The sequence below is a fragment of the Manacus candei genome, unplaced genomic scaffold, assembly GCF_025592945.1.
Source record: "Manacus candei isolate 608988 ecotype Guabito, Panama unplaced genomic scaffold, ASM2559294v1 h1tg000050l, whole genome shotgun sequence".
NCBI lineage: Eukaryota > Metazoa > Chordata > Aves > Passeriformes > Pipridae > Manacus > Manacus candei.
This window is the reverse complement of record NW_026138098.1, coordinates 31,836,134-31,852,138: the sequence shown is the minus strand read 5'-3', so window position 1 is coordinate 31,852,138 and position 16,005 is coordinate 31,836,134. Positions and strand designations below refer to the sequence as shown.

At 43.8% G+C, this 16,005-nt stretch overlaps 1 protein-coding gene across 14 annotated transcripts in view; it reads left to right on the top strand.

Annotated features, from left to right (window-relative positions):
- LOC127476996 (uncharacterized) overlaps positions 1-3,250 on the top strand; it is a 64,875-nt gene extending 61,625 nt beyond the window's left edge. For 13 of the 14 annotated variants that reach the window (XR_007906807.1, XR_007906806.1, XM_051800634.1 and 10 more), the window contains one exon: positions 1,278-3,250. The gene's annotated coding sequence lies outside the window, so the exon portion shown is untranslated. The remainder of the gene's footprint in view (positions 1-1,277) is intronic. The other variant, XM_051800637.1, reaches the window with a different exon arrangement.
- The last annotated feature ends 12,755 nt before the right edge of the window (positions 3,251-16,005 follow it).

Genomic DNA, 16,005 nt, shown 5'->3' with positions numbered 1-16,005 from the left:
TGGTGGTGGAATTTTTTTTGTCTTTTTTTTTTAAACATTCATGAATAGTTGGAGTTGGTGTTTCAACTAAATTTCTTTCACCTAGATTATATGCAAATTGCAGGATTCTTCAAGCATAAGTCATATGCCAGAAGTATGGTATTAGCATTTCATTTAATAAAAATAATTTTGGAATAGGTACCTTATTTGGTGAAGTGCTTCCCTTGTCATTCATCACTGTGTAACATCTCTGTAGAACTGCAGTAACTATAAGGAAGGAAAATACTGGAAAGTGTTTCTTGGAGCTGGGTTTGGCCTTTATGTAAAAAAAAAATAAAAGCCGGTTTTTGTTCCTTACTTTGCCCTGTCCTTTTTGTGCTGTTGTGTACTGGAAGAAAACAGTAAAGGTAAGCACCAGATGAGCTGTGAATTCCCTTTGGACTAGACTTTGGGAGTCTCTGCTCTTACACATGTTTTGGTGTTACTTTTTCCTGAGGGGCTTTATTCTCAAGATCTCAGAATATATTCTTTGAATGAGATTTCACATAGTTTGATAAATGTTTGGATAAATTTCATACCATCTTATCAAAGCAGACAATAGTTCTTTCTTGAGAAATAGAGCTTAAATAAAATGCTCATTTATGTTGGTGAGATAATAGTTAAGACTACAGATCCAAATCAGTGATTTGTTTTTCTGTTGCAGGAGTAGGCTGAATCAAAGCCTCTGTCAACAACTAGGGCTGAAATACTGAATTAACATACCAAACAGTAGCACACCAGGAACATAGTCTTCTACTTGGAATAGTGTTGAGCTACTGCTCACAGAAGCTCTGGAAACCTTGTGAGGCTCGGACAAACACAGGGCATCCTCAGACAGCAGGGATGTTGCTGCTCCCTGAGCACTCTATGCTCTGTGTTCATGGCTGATGGAAATACACCCTGTTTTGAGGGAACTTGGTGGTATGGGAGACAGTCACAGATGCTCTAATAGGATGGCTTATTGCTTTCTTGTGGAGCAAGGTAGAGCTGTTCTCTTTTGAACCTGCAAAACTGGTATAATATTAATTAGACTCTCATCAGGTTGCACTAGTGAAGCCTCATAAAACGAAAAAGGAAAGGCTCTATAGTGATGCTGAAACTTGGTGTGTCATTTATATGAAGTGAGTAAGCAGGGATCAGTAGCCATGAAGACACTGCTTTTCTGGAAATATGAAATATTTAGGTAAAATATCTAGGTAAAATCTGGATGGAAATTTGATTACTGCCTGATAAAATGGTGCTTCTTCCCTTCTAAATAGTTTTGATCCTCTCCTTAATGCAAGCCCCACACCTTCACCTAGATTCCTTCCTGGGCAGCTGCAGTGGATCTGAACACCAAGGGAATTTGACCCACTGGATTCCTTTCCTTTCTCTGCAGTTGAATGAAAAGTGTGTGTCTTTTGAAGAAATATTGATGACTGCCAGAGCATCTACAGAAAAGGACAAGAAAATTACTACAACAGTGGAGACAAAGGGGCTTTGTTAACTCTTTCTTGTAGGTTGTATATATTAATAGAAACAAGTAAAGTTTTGTATTTTTTAAGAGAAACACACAAGGCTTTGAACTGTATTGTTTTAATTGCAGCTAACTGAATGAATTAAGTGGAAAATTGCACACAGTACTTTGATTGTCTAACTCTCTGTATGTGAGGCTTTGGGAACAGTTTGTTATTATAAAAGAATAGTACTAACAAGAAAACAGCCAGCATGTAATTGCTGGGTTGAGGGGCAGTTTGGGGAAGGCTGATACTTATTTATAAATTATTAAATAAAAGCACATAATAAGTGGATCATCTCTCACTGCCTCCACACTGCATACATTACTCATCTTCCTAAATTTCATCTTTTTGTACTCCCTTAGTCCATTGCTTCTTATAACCAGTGCAGGCATCAAAACCACCCACGTCCAGGAAAGGAGATGCCTGTGCATTTGTTATGATGGCAGTTTTGGTTATGGGACTCATCTAAGAATATGAACGTTCAGTTCAAGGACAGAAATTTTGACTGGACTTTTAAAGGTTGTTTTACGTGCCTAAATACACACGAGCACCTGGGACTCTTTTCAGGTAGCTTAAACTCTGGCCAGTGTTTCAACTCGACTAGGTACCTTTGCTGATTTACAGCCAGCCTCTACCCTAAATGGAAGGACTGAAGAGCAATTTGGGCATTAAATTTACCAAGGTTCTCAAAAACACATTGGTTATGTAATTCCCATCAATTTTGGTAAGAAAGAGGTAACTTCTGATTATCTTGTATTGTTCTCACTGCTCACTAGTGCCTTACTACCTTAGGAAACACAGCCACTTGCAAGACACAGAGAGGAGGTCGGTGGTGGTTGGGCTCACCAAGAAGGTAGAACAGTATTTCATCCTCAATGTTTTTGACTATTTCAGCCCTCCTGGAGGATGGAGATGCCATTCGTTCCTCCAGCGTAAATTTGAGGGCTGTCTTCTTGGCTGTCTTCTAGGAAAGCAAGGTGTCTCTGTTTCAGAGGACCCAGTTGCTAACCGGTTGCACTGACACATAAGCAGTTCTTCACATGCCTATGTAACGAGGGGGTGGGTAATGTCCCGGCCTCACAAGTGAGGTGCCTGTCCTACAGACTGAGGGAGCATCATCTGGGGATGGAAAGGCGTGCCAGCACCTGGATAGCTGGCTCTGTTGGACACATCTTTGAGCTTGCTGTGCTGCTATATACTATGACATTCATGCTGTATAAACAAACCACACTGTTAAACCACTTAAACATGTTTATGCAACTTTAAAATGGTAGAGGCTTAATTTTTTACTTCATCCGCAGGCTTATTAAAACTTACGTGTCCACACTGAAATGGTGTGAAAAGATTAAATTGCTAATCCTGGCTACCAACCTAGCTGATGTGAGACTGTTGCACAGAAGGTGCCTGAGAGGTGGAACTGGGCAGAGTTTAGCTTTGCATAGCTGTTGCCAAAGAGTTGCTTGGTATCCCTGTCACTGTTTTTTGAAGTCCAAAAATATTTTCCCCCAAATAATAACCTATTTTTTTCTGCAAGAGAACACAACTGCATCTATGAAAGGTCTTGGCTTTTACAGTAAGTCTGGTTTGTATAGTTTCCTCTCTATATGTATGTTGTCTGCAGAATTACCAACAGTCATAATGAAAAACACAGTTTTGTTACAGGAGCTTTCAACAGTGGTTTTTAGTAATTTAGAAAATATTGGAGCTACTTCCAACAAATGAAAAAAAATCGAAGCAGCTTTGAAAATGTTGATACACTTAGGGAAATAAATCTTTGGGTTTAGCCCTGCTCTGTTATTCTCTCTCTGATACTAAAACCAATATAAAGCACTACTGATTTCAATCAGCTCAACAGGGGATACTGTATAGCTTCCACCCCACTGTTCCCTGGGTTGGGGGACTAAATCTCAGCTGTGAACTCGTACAACTTTGGCTGGGTTTTATGGGAAAGCCTCTCTTCAACCTTTGCATGCACTGTGAAAGCTGTCCTCGTTGCACCTCTTTTTCCAGCACAACGTGGGAAAGTTCCTGGATTAAATTCTCCTCTATCAGAAAACTTGTATGGGAGGTGCTCAAAATGTAAGACCTTTCAAACCCTTGTGAGTTCACAGCATTTAAAGATAAGATCACGGTATTGCCAAGAAATGTGTCTTGTTGAGGCCCACAATTAACTTTATCAAAAGAAGGAATCTTATTTTTGTCTGCTGTGGATAGAGGTTGCATCTCAATGCAGCCTAAAGTTAAAGATAGATATAGCATCTGGTTCAGATCACGATACGATGAAAGATTCAGGTTAATTAGTATTTATTCTTAGTTTATAGTTATTCCTTTTGGCTTGAGTTAACAAGCAGGAGCTGGAGCCCCACAAAGTTGTGTCTCCTGGGATAAGAGATGAATGAAGGAGACGGTCTCTGTGGCAAAAACATATTTAGGGAGATGGGAATGTCAGTAAGAAAGACTGGCCATTGCCTTGGGCTCTGATAGCCCACAAGGGAGGATGCTCTGAGGGATGGCTCAGTGCCAGCAGGGAAGACTGAGTGTAGGCATGGACTGAGGCATCCCACGGGTCCATGGAGAAGGGGAGGTGTCCCAGGTCCCTGCCTCATCCAATGCCCTCACACCTCCATGTCCACACAACCTCTGTCCACCACCTGTTTCCCTTTCTGGGTGTTTTTGACCACAGGAAGTGGTTGTGCAAGGCTGAGCCAACAGCTGGCCGGCTGCCAGCCTGTGGAGAAAGCTTCCCAGAGCTCCTCCAAGGCTTTCAATTCCCCTTTCTTGCCACTGTTTCCTGCAGCACCACACAGGCTTTACCAGCAACAACACCACAGTGTAAGTGCAGCTGTTCATCTTAGATAGAGCTATTTTCCTCCTGATGTCTCCTTACTGCTTCCACAGACAGAAGGAGCCCACTGGCTGGAGAGAAGCACTCCTCACTTTTTCGGTTCCCATTTTTACACACTCTTTTTTCCCCCTCCATTTGTGTTCATTTGAAGTTGAGATGTTTCTAACAGGATCTCCTGTGTATTTGAGCAGAGCACCTCTTTTACAGTAACCTCACGGGCTGTTTGTACCCTCGGGCACTCGAAGAGTGGCGGGAATTCTCTGGCTTTGCAGGTTCCAGTGGCCTGGGCAAGGGGGCAGGCTCTGGGGCTCCTGCCCCGCAGCCATAGGGCTGCACTTTCCCGCTCTCTGACACGACGGTCTGGATGCCCCCAGCAGGCGAGGCTGTTGGTATGAAGGGCTATGGGGAGGGCATTCCTGAGGGGCTGCGGAGATGGCAGGCAGGCTGTGGGTGTCACTGGGCTGAGGCAATGGAGGTGATGGCGGGCAGGCTGTGGGTGCCTCTTGTCTGAGGGGATGGAGGGTGGGCTGAGGGTGTCACTGGGCTGAGGCGATGGAAGGTGGGCTGAGGGTGTCATTGGGCTGAGGGGATGGCGGGTGGGCTGTCAATGTCATTGGGCTGAGGGGATGGAGGGTGGGCTGTGAGTGTCACTGGACTGAGGTGATGGCGGGTGGGCTGAGGGTGTCACTGGACTGAGAGGCTGGCAGGCTGTGGGTGTCACTGGACTGAGAGGCTGGCAGTCTGTGGGTGTCATTGGGCTGGGGGGATGGCAGGAGGGCTGTGGGTGTCACTGGGCTGATGCAATGGTGGGAGGGCTGTGGGTGTCTCTCGGCTGCCATCATGGCATGGATGAAATCAGGCAGCTTTTACCTTGTGGGCATGGCTGCACAGGCCAGCCAGTGTACGTAGATTTGTGACTTCTCCCTTGCCCTCCTTTCTGGAAGTGTTTCCTTCAAAGTCTCAACAAGACCTAAGTTCAATTTCCTTAACATGCTTTTGACTCTTTCTGCCCCCAGGCCCTGGGGAGGCACTGGCCCCTGCAGTTGCCTCAGCCAGGCTATGAGATGAGGCTGAGCTTGCAGTCCCCCTTCCTGATGCTTCTGTTTACAGGGGCCTCTCTGAGGAGCTGTGGGGTTCAACAGAGATAAGATAGCACAAACTAGGTTTTTGGATACAAGTTCACTTGCAGAAGGGTGGTAAAAGGGCCTTCAAACTTGCATATAAGTAAAATAGGGGGTAATTCTCCCCTGGAAACACCATAGAAGTCTCTGGAGGGATTCCTGAGAAGCAAACTCCAACCTCAGAGTGAGGTGCTGGGCTTTGCAAAACCGTGGTCTCTCACTTCTGCAGCCTGTGGCAGCTAAGCAGGAGCCTTGGTGAACAGAGCTTGTTGCTTTTAGCACAGGGAAATCCTAAGCTTAAAACAACCTATGTATAAAAAATGTTGAGAACACCAATTTCAGTGCTTATGCCACCATAAAGAAACTACTAAAATAAAGAAAAGCAGGAAAATGCTTAATTGTGGAGCTTTATTATGTCCTGCTGTGCTGGCGATGAAGACCTATCACCTCCTGCAGCCTCTGCAATGAGTCTGACTTCTCTGAGAGAGCACAGAATTGTTCCAGGGTTGAACATGGACATAGTTGTTGAGTATTAATGTCTAATTATTATACCTGATTTTCAGAGTGAACCTTTCTTTCAATACGAAATGTATATTTTTACCCTTTTCTGAACTGTTGTTTCAGACATTGTACAGGTTCAAGATGACTATATTGAATTTTAGTAGGTACATACTGAAGAGGATGGGGCTGAATTCACTTTTTGAAATAGCTCTTTCACCACAAGGATTAATATCTAGTGCCTTCCTTTTAACTGATGGCTTTTATTCTGTAGTATAAATTTCTGATAGTGTCTCTGGAGTATATTTGTAAGTATATTTGCCAAAGTTATATATTGAATAATTCCTCTATTTCCAGAATGCCTGAAATGACCACATACAGAATGTAATTAAAAATGAACATACTACATTATTCTACTTTTCTATCAGCTTTTTAACATCTTACTAGGAAATACCTTTTCCTGTCTTATTACATTTTCTATATAAATTAATGTCATTGACATGAAGAAAACAAGCATATTTAATAAAGGGGATTGGCTAAAACTATTAATTTGTGTTAGAATATTATGAAGCATTATTTCCACACCACCAGCTGTTACGGAACCCAACCAATCAAATATCATGGGGAAGCCTGTGTTTTCTAGTATTTGGGGTGTATGGAAAGGAAAAGATTATAGAAGAGACTTTTTTCATGGAGGATTGACTGGTTGACAAGTCAGACCATATATATTTTTCTGTTCTCTGATGGCTGGTCAGAATTAAGCAAAAGATGTCTTGGAAAAGAAAGGAGATGTTTTAGACTCCCAAACATGATTAGTTTTCACCTGGTGATTATCATATACTCAGCTCTTTGATTTAAGCCTTTGATGGAGTTTCCACTCCAGAGAAGTGGAGCATGACTGAAGCAGAGATTGACACTATGGCAGGTTTTGAGGGCTTTCAGCAATGCCCTCGACAAACACAGCACAAGTGCCAAAGTACATGTGTTTCTTGAGATAACACTTCACCAATGTTATGTTAATTCCTCAACTAGTATAATTACTAAGACAGTAAAAAGCACTTGGAAAGAATATCTTTTCCAGGAAGTTTTCTGCTGCTGGTTTTGGTTGAATCTACCTTACCGTGCAGGTATGTTCTTATCACATACTCTATGCAAGGAGAATACTCCCTAATAGTAAAAAACTAGCAGGACACAGCTGCCCACCAGACAGTCTCTCCAAAGTGAATGGCACTGTCCAAGAGAGAGAAATTTATTTGTGGACCTAGGAAAAATCCCTGTTAAGGAAGGTATGTTTGGAATTATGTCTTTCTTGGAAGAGGTCTCAATCAGTATGGGCCTGAGAATCCCCAACCTTTTCTTCTTCCTTTACTTTGAGCTTTCTGCTATCTTGGTAGAAGGTCTCCTTTTATGTGTATTAGTTCCTAGGAACTGAATGTAACTTTTGTCTGTTGATGGGTTTTGCAGCATTTGCAAGATGACCCTTTCCCACTGCCCTGAATGCTTTCCCATTCTGCATGGATGATGCACATGTTCTTGGTCTGTTTAGATTATTTTTCACCAGAAGTAAGTTCTATTTCATGAAAGTGGAGAATTGTGGAGAAAACTTATTGACTGCTAATGCAGCTTGGGCAGATGCTTAACAGAACAGTAAAATAAAAACGTGCTTTGGAGTGTTTCACTTTCTCTCTATACCCCCCTCTTTTTTATCTTTGCTAAAATTCAGGCTGTCAGTGTTGGTACCCCGTTTTGTTGTTGGCCCTTCTGAGTGTGCTTGGTAAACTGCTGAGCTGAGTGCATTTGGGAGGGTGGGCCCTGTGCTGGTGTCATTGCAGCCTGTGATAGAATGAAAATAGCTTTTGCACCAGTATTTCGGTGTTTCTAGGGAGGTCCTTGTAGAATCAGGAGTGGGCAGATGCTGTTTTGGGCGTGTAGCCTAAATCATGTTCTGTGGATGCTCACATGGATGAGGCTACCATAGCGGGGGGGTTATTGCCGTCAGCAGCAGCTCCTCCAGTGCTGTGGGTTCCGCTTTGTTTGGAAAGAGGTAGAAAAGACAAGATGGAGAATCTGCCCCTGACACCAGGTTTTCCTGTCTTTAGGAAACCAGTAGAGCAGCCCATTGCTCTCTGGCATTGCCAGTGCATTGCCCTAGAGAAGGTGGGTGTCTCATTTGAAACACACCACTTTCTCTTTTCAAAGAACTCTCTCCAAGCCTCAGGGACCATATGTTTCTGTCCTCACCAAGGAACTGCAGATACCCAACTATACAATCGCCTTTCCCTCTCCATATTCTAGGGAAAATGATGGACAATCAATTCCATTAAAGCCGCTCTTGTGCTTAGGATTCAAGCTCTATCTGTTCAGACATATCTGTGAGACTAACAAGCCAAGTGAAGGCTTCAGCACTCCTGGGGCTCCTGCATTCCTCCCTGTGGACCTTTCAGCCTATTAAACTCACCTCTGGAAGAGCCCTGCTTTTCCCCTTGGAGACTGTGGTGTGCAGAATGTAAAATTTTATTTAAGTGTTAGACTTGTCATTCCATAGACTTTCATATCTATCTCCAAGTCAAGGGGCTTCTCTCAATTCTCTCTCTCCCCCAGCACAGTAGAACTATTTGCTTCAGTAAATCCCTTGACCACAAGGGTGTGGCCCTTGTTGCACCAACATCCAAACTGTTCAAGATCTTCCATGAATTTTGTTTATGCTTCTCATAACAGTTAGAGAAGTGATGCTTACTGAGAAAACATTAAAGCAACCAAAGAACCACTGAGGCTATAGAACACACTGAAGGAGCATTCCACTGCTGTCCTGGCTCCCCAGATGGGATGTCCTAGAATCTGCAGCTGCTTTCCCATCTTACTTTAACTCTCTTAACAAGGGTGGAGAAGGAAGCAAGAAGAGAAAGATGTTTCCACAATGATTGCAACATGCTGTGATGTGCAAATTCCCTCTCCCTGCCCTGTGACAAGCATGGTGTAGGTCATAAAGTGCTGCAATCCTTATCGGGGCTTTTTGGGCCATTTTTAAAAATAATTCCATCTTTACTGTCACGTCTTCCTCCCTCGCTGAAGGGGGACTGACTAATTAGCAATGGTTCAGTGGCAGATGCTATTATGAAAAGGGTTTGATGGTGATTTAACTGGGAATAAAATCATCTTAAAGGTCTAGGCAGACATTTTCTAACCTCTCTGTGATCCGGACTCTGTTAGCTGGTGCATGAAACCAGCCCAAACAGTTATGAAAGGATGAACCCTTTTGTGTGCATATGACTGTTCCCCTTCCCCTTCTGTGGCCTTAAAATTGCAACCTGTGCTAGTAGTCACAGGTTAAAAGCAAAAATGGCATTGACTGATGTGCCTACTAATGTTTTCTATTAGGAGAATAAAATGCTAGGGTTGATGGTAGTTACCTGTGTCACTCCTCTGCATGCAGTTAGCATGCAATCAACATTGGTTGTTTTCTTCTCACTCTGAAATCACATTAACATTAGTCATGTAAAAAGCTGTATTTTGAAATAAATATTTATCAACATATCCTATTGTGGTTTATTTTTAGTCTACTGATGTCTTTGACTACTGTCTCATATGACCATGACATTTGTAAACAGAAGAGGGAGGGTGTGTCACTGGCCTTTACCTTGGTATTTTGCTGGTAATTGTTATCAGATTGTGATACTCACAGGTCTAACCCTACACACTAATTGTAACAGTGCAGATAGGAGAGCTGTAGCTTGAATTCCTGTGACGACCAGCTCTTTCAGTTGCTTTTAGTTTGCTTTGCAGAGGAATGATTCAGGTGTGTAAATGTAGAGGACTCGTGCCATTTGAGGTGCTCATGCGTGTGGTGCCTCAGCTCCATCTATTGCTGCAGAGAAGCAGCAGCCTCCCAAGCATTCTGTGCCATGGTTTCAGCCCAACAAAGGCACTCGAGGCGGCTAAACTGTGTTGGACAAATTGTGCAGGCAACTGTCCCTCATCCTAGCTTTTTGCCAGCTGTTTCCCGTGGGTGTCACCAGGGAGATACCTTCAGCACCCAGCCATCTGCTGACACCTTGTGAGGAGATCCTCATGCCTCCCACGGAGCAGGCACAGGCTCAGTCCTCTCAGCTACTCCCCAGCTACTGCGTCACTCACTGCAAACTTGGCGATTTGGGCATCCTGCAGAGAAAGATGTACATAGTTTTTTTTTCCCTTGTGATACTATTTGGGAAAGCTTCCTCACATGCATGAGAAAATACAGTGGTCTTGCCAGCAGAAGTAAGGAAGAGCCTGAAAGTGTTAAGTTAAAACTACCATGCTTTAGTGTGTAATGAATTTGGCTCTTTATACATAACAGAAATGTATACATGTAAGTCAATTGTATCCATTGGTTGGAGGCTCCTGGAGCTCTCCTGCAGATCAGTGAGCAGTTCGGAGTTGTGTGGGCTGCAGCTTGGCCAGCAGTGGGGGGCTGTGGGAGGTTGCTGCGAGACCCAAGAAAGCAGTTTGACCCCTTATGTCCCTCCTTGTTTGTGATGACAAATTGTAGAGAGAGAAAATGTCTCTCCCATTTATTGCAGTACTTTCTCAGCACTGAACTGGTTTTCTCCATAGTAGCTTCTGCAGCTGTCACAAGAGTGGAATGAGCATTGAGACTGTGGGGATGTGTCCTCCTCTATCTGAGGTGATGTTCAGGAGTTAGCTGGCCGATTTCATGCCCCAAACAAGAGACTGAGGCCACCAGTGGGGACATTTGTGCAGTCATCACACGGCACTGGACATGGTGTGAAATTCTATCAGGCCAGTCTGAAGGACACGGGTCTGGCAATGCAGCACAGGCATCTCATCTTGGGTACTTCTCACCAGTCATGTCTTCTCAGAAGAGGGACAAGGGCTACCTGAGTGTGGCATGTCCTAGGTATGGGTCTCCTGCTTCCCACTTGTGCTACTGCTCACAGGTGCTACTGCTGCACACACTTCCAGGCTGCAGAAGGGTGCAAAACTGCAGCCCTGTTCCCTTGCATGGCCAGGCTGTCCAGGTCACGAGTTTAACTGACCATGGGTGGTGTTTTCAAAACAAATTAAGGGGTCTGTCCCCACCCATCTCTATTCTCATCCTAACACAGATTGCTGCACACCTTCTCAGTTTGTGTGAGCACTCACAGGGATTATCCTGACTGTGCTGTGTCAGAACGAGTGCTTACTGTGCCTTTCCTAGCCTGCGTGATTTTGGCAAAATCCTGCCCATCCACTGCTGCAGAGAGGTTTAAGTTCCTAAATCCCTTTGTCTGCTTCAAAAAATCATAAACTGCAGAAATAGAGAACCTAGTGGGTGCATCTACCTGTTATGGAGTAAAGAATGAATGAAAAAGAAACAAAGAAATGTAAGAGACAGTCAATCAACTTGTTGCCTAGGAGAGGAGGATTTGGGGGATGCCAGAGTTCCTTCTGCATTAAGGAAATGCAATGACAGGCCTGCAAAGCAAATGAGAGCCAGAGGGCCTTGTCACTGTGTCACTGATGGCTTGGTTCAGACCTCAGCTGGGGTGAGTGGGTGGTGTCTATTGCCTTTGCTTGTCAAACTCCTGGTCACCAAACAACAAAGTGATTGTTAAAACCCTTCAAAATATTCTACAGGGCATGCATTTGCCCACGTTCATTGTAATTGTTTAAAGCAGGAGTGCTCAGGCAATCTCTGTTCCTCCCAGCCCATGTGAGATCAGGGAGCTGCTTGGATGCACCTGCACCAGCAGGGAGGTCAGTGCTCGACAGACAGCCCTAACTCTTGGTTCACAGGACATCCTGACTGACTTTCCCGCTCTCCCAGCCAAACTGAGAATGGCAAGAGGAGTCCCACTCTACTTCCCCACCTTTGGTTTTATCCTGAGGAATGGAAACTTTAAAATTCATAAAGTCAGTTCCTTCCATCAGCTCTTCTAGGCTTTCTCAATGTGAATGGGCATACATCTACTCCTGAAAAATGCACTTGCTGATTTAGTTAAAAAGAAACAAATAAATTCTTGAACTTCTGAGTTTTTAAGCTTCTTTAAGTAAGCAATAAATTTTTCAGAAGAAAAAAAATTTACTAGGAGGTAATTCAGTGAGTCTCAATAGAAATAGCAGCAGCACTGGGAGACCTAGTTTTAAATCTTAGTTTTACCAGCATTTCAGAATACATTCCTAGAAAAAACAGCTAAATCTTGTAAGACAAGAATTATCTTTCAGTGTATTCACAATGTACTTTTCTGATAAACCCAGAATAATGACAGGTTTGTTAAAACAGGAATAAAATTCACCTTGCTGGTGGGGTAATGTGATAACTAACTAAATAAAATGCTTTTGTAGTGGTTTTGACCCAGTGAAAAGGCAGCTGCTGTGAAATCACGGAGGATAATAGTATGTCTTAAAAGAAGCTATTGCTGAAACGACCCTGTAGCACATTTGCATTGATTGAGTGAAAGGATGAGGCTGTCTTCATGTTCTTAATATTTTTGTTATCTGTCCTCAGTGGACTGAGAATGCTGATGGACAGGCACTGACTGATAAGCGCTCCTGCTGTACAGTGAGATTTTGGTTAGTTTGGGCGGGTTTCCTCCCTTCCAGGATAAACTGGATGCTGGAAGAAGAGAATAGGGAAGGTCCCAAACAGAGGCCCTACTTTTAAAACAAACAAACAAACAAACAACTACAGGAGTTTTCTGTTCAGTCTGTGTCAGTAAGGCAGCCTTAGCATTTGTGTCATGGAAACCTGATCAAGACAGGTGATGAGTAAGATCGTGCTCTGCTCATGAAAGCACCTTCTTCCAGAGGCTACTGCCTACTCCTGATCTGCTGCTAATTAGTCTCCGCCCTGTGATACTGAGTCATTATATTCTTTGCCATTTTCCATGGCTGCTTTTGGTGTGGAAACTGAGACAAATATTGCTCCCCTTCTGGAAATCATCATTATGTCATCAGGTTTATCAGTACCTGTAAGCCCAGACAAAAAGGGAATAGATTTTTCTCTTTTTTTGGCCAGTGATCTCTGACAGGAACGTTTTGAGGTCCAGCCATGTTAGGTGTTATGGTGATGCACCGCATAAAGCATCTGGCTAGTTTATGTAATGTCACAAATTATTTCATTTCTTAAAGCATCAAAGCTATTAAGCAGCTACTGTAAGAAAAAGGTGAAAGGATTCCACACTCAAGGCTCTTCAGTGCTTCTGTCAACAGCAGGTGCCTGTGTTTGTGCTTGCCCGTAGCCTACCATGAGGAGAATTGCCTCCAGTCATGACTTCCCAGTTTATTACAGGATTGTGCAGGATGTTGCTCTACCACTTTCCTGCATCCTCTTGATCCATTCATCACTGGATTAAACACCTCCTGCCCAATGTGTCAAGTTCTGCTTTGGTTTGTTTTCTTGGTGAAGGAAGAAGGGGACAGGTTTCCAGGGTCACCAGTGTCTTTCCCCAGTATGACTGACTTCCTTGAATTCAACAGGCATTACTACTGGGCTATTCTTGAGTACGTGTCCTTCTGCTGAACTGTGCTCAACTGAGTCTGGTTCAGACTTGGTGTTGTGACTCAGATGGGCTGGATAGAGACCTTTGGGACTCATGGAACCAATTAGCTTTAAATGACTGAGTTGGAAAGTAGCAGATGCATAATCATCCCATTACGCCTTAACCCCTGAAGTGGGACAAGAGCCTCCTGGTTGTGTTCACTGTGATGGGTGGCTGCAAAGCTGTGGTGGGTATGCCTAGCCACAGGAGCGAAACTGGGTCGTTAAAAACTTTAATTAACAAGTTATACAGATGGCAGTTTCCCAAGAATCCATGTCCCATACTGTATTGCTCCTTCCCCTATTACGTCTGAATCCCCAGTGTCTGCTGTTTCCCTTTCTTCAGTACTTTGGGGCTAGGTGGCATCTTACCTTTCCAAAGGGGCTTGTCAATTGAAAAATGCAATTTGCCTGGATGGTCAGCATGTGCCTTTGGTTTTGGCAACTGGGAATCCTGTGCTGTTCTACACGGTCAGCTCTTGGTGGGGAATCAAAAACACCAAAACATGTCTGGGCAGTGCAGGGAGTGTAAGGGTGTTCTCCTAGAGGGCTGGGAGGAGGCTGCTGAACCCTCTGCACAACAGCAAGTTCCAGCTTTTTTTCTTCATTATATTTCTGTGGGAATTGGGATGGCTGTGCCATCCTGGTGGAAGCAATCCCACCCATTGCACGTGTACTGGACTGATGGGGATTGTGTCTGAAAAGACTGCATAGGTGGTGACAACTGCCAGTGACTAATTTGAAGAAAGGATAAGAAGATCATAATAAAATGATTTCTCTGTGGCACAGCAATTATAAGAGTTGGAGTAGACCAAACATCTAGTAGCACTCCAAAGACTGGTGGCTTTTTCTACTCTTTCTCCACATCCTTCTCTTAATAAGCATCTGTTGCAATAAAAACAAAGATACAGGAAGAGAGAAAGAGAAAGAACCATCTGCACTTGTGTGAAATGTTACAATAAAGGTAGCTTCCTTCAAACATACTTGATGAAACAGTTCTATGGTAACACCAAGAGTTACGAAACGGACTTAGTAAAATCTTTGCCGCTGAATATTTGTTCCTTTTGCAGTGAACCTTGATAAAACTCAAATAGTCTCTGACCTTACAGTACTAGTTTACAGTATCAGTAGTTTCCTGCCATGACTCAGTGGTTGGAACAGTAATATCTGACAGTCGTTTTTTTCCTCTCTATTTCCAGATCTCTTTTGAAGCTTCTCAGAGTGGGTGGGGAGAGACGAGTGACAGATATAGTCCTGGTTCTTGCCCTTCCTCTTTTGCCCCCCCCTTTTTTCTCTTAAACGACCTTCTCCTGCATTTTCTATTCCTTTCAGTCCTCTTATCCACCAAGTTTCCCTTTCATGCATGTCCTTGACCAAATCTTACTTTCCTTTTTATTCCTGCTGGTACTGTCTATGCCTGCTGATAATGCTTGGGAAATACTGAGATCATTCCTCTGCTGGGTTTTTTCCCCTCACTGGTACTTTTCTATTCCAGATCAAACTTCTTAACATCCTCCCTTCCTCTGCAGTTATCTTACTGAGCCTTTGCTGCTGTAATAATCTCTGCTACCAGTAGAGATCAATTGAGTTTTGTATAGTCTGGGCTGGATGAGGTCCATGAATAAAGTTGGAGTAGAAGTTGGCTGTAAGACTGGGAGCAACCTGGCCTTTGGTTCCTCCATAGCTGGGATGCTGAGTCGTAATGGAATAAGACAATGGCCAGCCCCATTTCTGTGGAAAGGATCTGAATTATGTTCCATGGCCTTGCTGCCATAAGGTCTCCCTGCCTCAAGGCTAAGCAGCAGGAATTGATGTTTGTTCCTGTCAATTGTCAGCAAGCCCTGAGGTCTTCTCTAGAGCCCAGCGTAAAACCTTCCTGCTTCTGCCGCCTGCAGTCTAGAGGTGGCTGGCCCAGCAGAAAGCACTGGCTCAGGGTTAGGGCAGGGAGGGTGTTTCAGCACACCGGAGGGGCGGCCCTCCACACTCCCTGCAGAAGGGGTAAAAGCCTCTATGTAGTCCTGACTGTGCCTTCTGACCCTATGTAGCCTTTTGGTCCAGACAACAGAGTAAAATGCCCTTCTTGTCAAAGTTATGAGAAAGACTCCAGAGTCTCCAGGTACCAGTATGAATTTAACTGTCCCTGATTTTCCAACACTGTGTAGTAATCCTGACTCTGCAGCTTCTCTTCTGGAGACCCCTGGTCCCACACCTCTGAACAGCACCTTGGGAACTTCCACATTTAAGAAGTCCTTTGAATTTGCAAGTGATGACCCTGAGCCAATCTTCTAGATTGGCATGATTATTTCATAAATTGAGTTCTGTAATTTCTCTTCTGCTGAACTTAACCCTTGTGGAGGATGTAGATTAGGAGGTCATCCTTAGTGGAAAGCTGAGCTTGCTTCTGAAGTCTGGAGTAATAATCATGGCTCTGCTGCCTGTATTCAAGAGGTGTGAATCTGGGAGGTTGACAACAGAGAGAGTCCATTTTCAGTTTTGTATGATCCT